We start from the raw sequence: 7,500 nt of genomic DNA on the forward strand, positions 1-7,500 counted from the left end.
CAACTCCGAGGTGGGCAGGGGAGAGCCTGCCCTCCTCCAGTCCGACAGGGCCCCGTACGTTGAAGCCAGGCACCCGCTCTTCCTCTCAGACGTCGGCAGGGGCTCCAGAGCGAGACACAGCCGACAAGGAGGCCGCCATGCCCCCGTAGGTCGAGACCCGTCACTCGCAAAACCTCTCCGAGGTGGGCAGCGGCTCCTGAGCGACAGCAAGGCCAACAGCAGTCCGGCGGTCGACCGTACTCGGAGGTTAGGCACCCGCTGTTCAACTCCGAGATGGGCAGGGGCTTTTGAGGGAGACACCAGCCCAACAGCAGAGGGCCAGGGCACCGTATGTCGAGGGCAGCCACTCGCTCATCCCCTCCGAGGTGGGCAGGGGCTTTTGAGGGAGACACAGCAAGAGAGCAGACGGCCAGGGCCCCCTATGTCGAAGGCATGCACCCGCACTCGAACTCAGAGGTGGGCAGGGGCTTTCGAGGGAGACACAGCAAGACAGCAGACGGCCAGGGCCCCGTACGTCGAATGCAGGCACCCGGACTAGAACTCAGAGGTGGGCAGGGGCTTTCGAGGGAGACACAGCAAGACAGCAGACGGCCAGGGCCGCGTATGTCGAGGCCAGCCACTCGCTCATCCCCTCCGAGGTGGGCAGGGGCTTTTTTTTGAGGAGACACAGCCCAACAGCAGACGGCCAGGGCCCCCTATGTCGAAGGCATGCACCCGCACTCGAACTCAGAGGTGGGCAGGGGCTTTCGAGGGAGACACAGCAAGACAGCAGACGGCCAGGGCCCCGTACGTCGAAGGCAGGCACCCGCACTAGAACTCAGAGGTGGGCAGGGGCTTTCGAGGGAGACACAGCAAGACAGCAGACGGCCAGGGCCGCGTATGTCGAGGCCAGCCACTCGCTCATCCCCTCCGAGGTGGGCAGGGGCTTTTGAGGGAGACACAGCCCACAAGGAGGCCGACAGGCCCCCCTCAGGTCGACGCCAGGCACCCGCTCGCCAACCCCGAGGTTGGCAGGGGCTCTCGAGCGACAGCCAGCCAAACACCAGAGGGCCAGGCCCCCGTAGGTCGAGACCAGGCACCCGCTCTTCACTTCAGACGTCGGCAGGGGCTCTTGAGCGACACACAGCCCAACACCAGTCGGCCAGGCCCCCGTAGGTCGAGGCCAGGCACTCGCTCTACCTCTCCGACTCGGCATCGACACCCTGGCCAACTCCAGACGGCCAGGGCCCCGTACCTCGAGGGAAGGCAGCCGCCCTTACACTCCGATGTGGGCAGGGGCTGTTGAGCGGGACACAGCCCAACAGCAGTGGGCCAGGGTCCCGTACCTCCAGACCGGGCAGCCGCTCTTCCTCTCCGACGTTTCCAGGGGCTTTTGAGCGACAGCCAGCCCACCTCCAGTCCGACAGCCAGCCGTAGGTCGACGCCAGGCACCTGCTCGTCCTCTCCGACGTTTGCAGGTGCTCCTGAGCGACAGCCAGCTCACCTCCAGTCCACTAGCCCCCCCGTAGGTCGAGACCAGGCACCCGATCTTCCTCTCCGACGTCGGCAGGGGCTCTTGAGCGGGACACAGCCCACCTCCAGTCCGCTAGCCCCCCGTACGTCGAAGCCAGTCACTCGAACTACTTCTCCGACGTTGGCAGCGGCTCCTGAGCGACAGCCAGCCCAACACCAGTCGGCCAGGGCCCCGTAGGTCGAGGCCAGGCACTCGCTCCTCCAGTCCGAGGTTGGCAGCGGCTCCTGAGCGACAGCCAGCTCACCTCCAGTCCACTAGCCCCCCGTACGTCGAAGCCAGGCACTCGCTCTACCTCTCCGACTCGGCATCGACACCCTTGCCAACTCCAGACGGCCAGGGCCCCGTAACTCGAGGGCAGGCAGCCGCCCTTACACTCCGAGGTGGGCAGGGGCTGTTGAGCGGGTCACAGCCCAACAGCAGTGGGCCAGGGTCCCGTACCTCCAGACCGGGCAGCCGCTCTTCCTCTCCGACGTTTCCAGGGGCTTTTGAGCGACAGCCAGCCCACCTCCAGTCCGACAGCCACCCGTAGGTCGAGGCCAGGCACTCGCTCTTCACTTCAGATGTCGGCATGGGGCTGTTGAGCGACGGCCAGCCCAACAGCGGTCGGCCAGGCCCCCGTAGGTCGAGGCCAGGCACTCGCTCTGTACTTCAGATGTCGGCAGGGGCTCTTGAGCGACACACAGCCCAACACACAGTCGGCCAGGCCCCCGTAGGTCGAGACCAGGCACCCGCTCTTCACTTCAGACGTCGGCAGGGGCTCCTGAGCGACAGCCAGCCCAACACCAGTCCACTAGCCCCCCGTACGTCGAGGTTGGGCACCCGCTCTTCCTCTCCGGGGTGGGCAGGGGCTCCTGGGCGACAGCCAGCCCAACACCAGTCCACTAGCCCCCCGTACGTCGAGGTTGGGCACCCGCTCTTCCTCTCCGAGGTGGGCAGGGGCTCCTGGGCGACAGCCAGCCCACCTCCAGTCCACTAGCCCCCCGTACGTCGAAGCCAGGCACTCGCACTACTTCTCCGACGTCGGCAGGGGCTCCTGAGCGACAGCCAGCCCACCTCCAGTCCACTAGCCCGCCGTACGTCGAAGCCAGTCACTCGAACTACTTCTCCGACGTCGGCAGCGGCACTTGAGCGACAGCCAGCCCACCTCCAGTCGGCCAGGGCCCCGTACGTCGAGGTTAGGCACTAGCCCTTCCACTCCGACGTTTTCAGGGGCTCTTGAGCGACACCCAGCCCAACACCAGTCCACTAGCCCCCCCGTACGTCGAGGTTAGGCACCCGCACTTCAACTCCGAGGTGGGCAGGGGCTGTTGGGCGGCACACAGCCCTCTTCCAGTCCGATAGGCCCCCGTAGGTCGAGGCCAGGCACTCGCTCTTCACTTCAGATGTCGGCAGGGGCTGTTGAGCGACGGCCAGCCCAACAGCGGTCGGCCAGGTCGCCGTAGGTCGAGGCCAGGCACTCGCTCTGTACTTCAGATGTCGGCAGGGGCTCTTGAGCGACAGCCAGCTCACCTCCAGTCCACTAGACCGCCGTACGTCGAAGCCAGGCACTCGCACTACCTCTCCGACGTCGGCAGGGGCTCTTGAGCGACAGCCAGCCAAACACCAGAGGGCCAGGCCCCCGTAGGTCGAGACCAGGCACCCGCTCTTCACTTCAGACGTCGGCAGGGGCTCTTGAGCGACACACAGCCCAACACCAGTCGGCCAGGCCCCCGTAGGTCGAGGCCAGGCACTCGCTCTTCCTCTCCGAGGTGGGCAGGGGCTCCTGGGCGACAGCCAGCCCACCTCCAGTCCACTAGCCCCCCGTACGTCGAAGCCAGGCACTCGCACTACTTCTCCGACGTCGGCAGGGGCTCCTGAGCGACAGCCAGCCCACCTCCAGTCGGCCAGGGCCCCGTAGGTCGACGCCAGGCACCTGCTCGTCCTCTCCGACGTTTGCAGGTGCTCCTGAGCGACAGCCAGCTCACCTCCAGTCCACTAGCCCCCCGTAGGTCGAGACCAGGCACCCGATCTTCCTCTCCGACGTCGGCAGGGGCTGTTGGACGGCACACAGCCCTCTTCCAGTCCGATAGGCCCCCGTAGGTCGAGGCCAGGCACTCGCTCTGTACTTCAGATGTCGGCAGGGGCTCTTGAGCGACAGCCAGCTCACCTCCAGTCCGACAGGGCCCCGTAGGTCGAGGCCAGGCACTCGCTCTTCCAGTCCGAGGTTGGCAGCGGCTCCTGAGCGACAGCCAGCTCACCTCCAGTCCACTAGCCCCCCGTACGTCGAGGTTAGGCACTAGCCCTTCCACTCCGACGTTTTCAGGGGCTCTTGAGCAACACCCAGCCCAACACCAGTCCACTTGCCCCCCGTACGTCGAGGTTAGGCACCCGCTCTTCCTCTCCGAGGTGGGCAGGGGCTCCTGGGCGACAGCCAGCTCACCTCCAGTCCACTAGCCCCCCTTACGTCGAGGTTAGGCACCCGCTCTTCAACCCCGAGGTGGGCAGGGGCTCCTGGGCGACAGCCAGCTCACCTCCAGTCCACTAGCCCCCCGTACGTCGAAGCCAGTCACTCGAACTACTTCTCCGACGTCGGCAGCGGCTCCTGAGCGACAGCCAGCCCAAACACCAGTCGGCCAGGGCCCCGTAGGTCGAGGCCAGGCACTCGCTCTTCCAGTCCGAGGTTGGCAGCGGCTCCTGAGCGACAGCCAGCTCACCTCCAGTCCGCTAGCCCGCCGTACGTCGAAGCCAGTCACTCGCACTACTTCTCCGACGTCGGCAGCGGCTCCTGAGCGACAGCCAGTCCACTAGCCCCCCGTACGTCGAGGTTAGGCACCCGCTCTTCCTCTCCGAGGTGGGCAGGGGCTCCTGATCGACAGCCAGCCCACCTCCAGTCGGCCAGGCCCCCGTACGTCGAGGTTAGGCACTAGCCCTTCCACTCCGACGTTTTCAGGGGCTCTTGAGCGACACCCAGCCCAACACCAGTCCACTAGCCCCCCGTACGTCGAGGTTAGGCACCCGCTCTTCCACTCCGACGTGGGCAGGGGCTGTTGAGCGACAGCCAGCCCACCTCCAGTCCTACAGGGCCCCGTACGTCGAGGTTAGGCACTCGCTCATCCTCTCCGAGGTGGGCAGGGGCTCCTGGGCGACAGCCAGCTCACCTCCAGTCCACTAGCCCCCCGTACGTCGAAGCCAGTCACTCGAGCTACTTCTCCGAGGTGGGCGGGGGCTCATGAGCGACAGCCAGCCCCCCTCCAGTCGGCCAGGGCCCCGTACGTCGAGGTTAGGCACTAGCCCTTCCACTCCGACGTTTTCAGGGGCTCTTGAGCGACACCCAGCCCAACACCAGTCCACTAGCCCCCCGTACGTCGAGGTTGGGCACCCGCTCTTCCTCTCCGAGGTGGGCAGGGGCTCCTGGGCGACAGCCAGCTCACCTCCAGTCCACTAGCCCCCCGTACGTCGAAGCCAGTCACTCGAGCTACTTCTCCGAGGTGGGCAGGGGCTCATGAGCGACAGCCAGCCCACCTCCAGTCGGCCAGGGCCCCGTACGTCGAAGCCAGTCACCCGCTCTTCAACTCCGACGTTGGCAGCGGCTCTTGAGCGGGACGCAGCCCTCCTCCAGTCGGCCAGGGCCCCGTATGTCGAGGCAAGGCACCCGCTCTTCCACTCCGACGTCGGCAGCGGCTCTTGAGTGGGACACAGCTCACCTCCAGTCCACTAGCCCCCCCCGTACGTCGAGGTAAGGCACCCGCTGTGTCTGCCGGGGGCTTTTTTTTCTGAAATAAAAACTTTATCTTTATTCTTATTTCGACAGGATGTCCAGGCCAGCCAGTCCTCCGTGCGCCGAGGCCAGGGCGTCGCCCTTGCAATCAAGAGTTGTCCGAGGCCTGAGAGCGGGAGACATCCGAACAGCATGCCGACAGGCCCCCGGAGGCAGGTCCATGGAATTGGATTCTGTCTGCCGGGGGCTTTTTTTTTATTTTAAATTTACATTTTCATTTCGACAGGATGGCCAGGCCAGCCAGGATTTTATGTGGTAATACTCCATGCTCTTCTTGTTCCAACGAAATTGTTACACTATACTGAAATGCTGATAAGACAATACAGGGGGAATGCAGTGATTTTTGGAGCTGATATGTGAATTATACTACATGCAGATTATTTGAATGAAATTTGTAATGGTACGTGATGGGTGGACACATCTTAGAACATTTTTCTTTGGTGGCAATACAGTAACTATTATTTTTTTTGGTTAAAAAAGGTATGCATTCGTGAGGTACCATTGATTGCAACGTGTGATTAAAATCTTTTTGGACACAATACAGTCGTTTTTCGGAAAGTATGTCATTACTTCATGTTGATTCTGAAATGATTTTTTTGAAATACTGAACTGCCTTCAATGAAACTTTGATTACACACCTCTAGTTCAATTCTTTTGGGATTCGACATGCTAATACTTCATGCTATTACCATGGGAAGGAAATTTTCAAACTGCGATGAAATGCAAACAACACACATGCATTTTAAACCTCTGTGGAGGCAGCACAGTACCTTTTTGTAATGTATGTGAACACTTCTGGCTGCTCACCGGAGATTCCGACCGGCAGATCTCGACGCAGCGGGCCGAGAGCGCCCCGCCTGCCGGGCCGACCCTCCGGCTCACCCACGCAGGAGATGGCAGGAGATTCCGACCGGCAGAACTCGACGCAGCGGGCCGACAGCGCCCCGCATGCCGAGCCGACCCTCCCGCTCAGCCACCCGGGCGTCGGCAGACGATTCCGACGGGCAGATCTCGACGCAGCGGGCCGACAGCGCCCCGCATGCCGAGCCGACACTCCCGCCCGCCCAGCCAGGAGTCGGCAGGAGATTCCGACCGTCGGATCGGCCGACAGCGGGGGAAGGGGCCGGGGGTCCGCTCGCCGGACTGTTTCCCGCGAGAACGGGATCGTCCGAGGGCGCAGGCTCCCCGCGGTGGGCACCATCGGATTCGCCGTCCTCGGTTTGCCCAGGGCGGCCCGAGCCCTCTGCTGCTGCGCCGTCGGGTCGTCCGGTGTCGCCCTCGGTGTGAATTTCGCATTGACTTGCGTGTTGTAAGCGGTGTTTTTCGGGAGGGGTCTTTCGTCCTGCTGCCAGGGGGTCAAGCGGGGACGCAGGGTCCCCGGGGTGGGCACCATCGGACGCGGCGTCCGGAGTTTGCCCGGGGTGGGCCGGGTGCCGGGGCGGCCAGGGCCCGTCCTTCGATTTTCCACGGGCGGGTCGGGCCGGCAGCGGCACCCTCCTCGACCGGGCGGCTGGGCTCGGCGGGGAAGGAGCAGGGGGCCCGCTGGGCGGATTTTTTTCAGCGGAGACGGGGTCACCCGGGGATGCAGCGTCCCCGGGATGGGCACCATCGGACGCGGCGTCCGGGGTTTGCCCGGGGTGGGCCGGGTGCCGGGGCGGCCAGGGCCCGTGCTTCGATTTTCCACGGGCGGGTCGGGCCGGCAGCGGCACCCTCCTCGACCGGGCGGCTGGACACGGCGGGGAAGGAGCCGGGGGGTCCGCTGACCGGATTTTTTCCAGCGGAGACGGGGTCGTCGAGGGGAGCAGGGTCCCCGGGGTGGGCACCATCGGACGCGGCGTCTAGGGTTCGCCCACGGCCGGCCGGGCCACCCGCCGCCGGGCCGGGCTTCCGCTGCTGCGACGCCTTCTCGTCCGGTGTCAGCCTGGATTCGGGGTAAAATTCGTATTGACTCGCGTGTTATAAGGGGTGTTTTGGGGGAGGGGTGTTTGGTCTCCGGAGACATATATAGGGAAGGGGTGTTTCTTGGAAATTCGGCTGCTTTTCGCCCTTCAGCGGGATTCGGACGCCCTCCGGCGGAGACGCGCGATGGGAAGGTCCCTCCGGCCGCTGAAAACACCCTCGTCGGGAGAAAAAACGGATTTTTGGGCCAACTTCCGGTTTAGGATTTTGTACAGCGCCGTGAATGGAAAAAGGAACTGGCGCACGATCTGGAGGGTCGAAAATCCCTATT

This window comes from Lytechinus pictus, unplaced genomic scaffold, assembly GCF_037042905.1.
Source record: "Lytechinus pictus isolate F3 Inbred unplaced genomic scaffold, Lp3.0 scaffold_135, whole genome shotgun sequence".
Classification (NCBI taxonomy): Eukaryota; Metazoa; Echinodermata; class Echinoidea; order Temnopleuroida; family Toxopneustidae; genus Lytechinus; species Lytechinus pictus.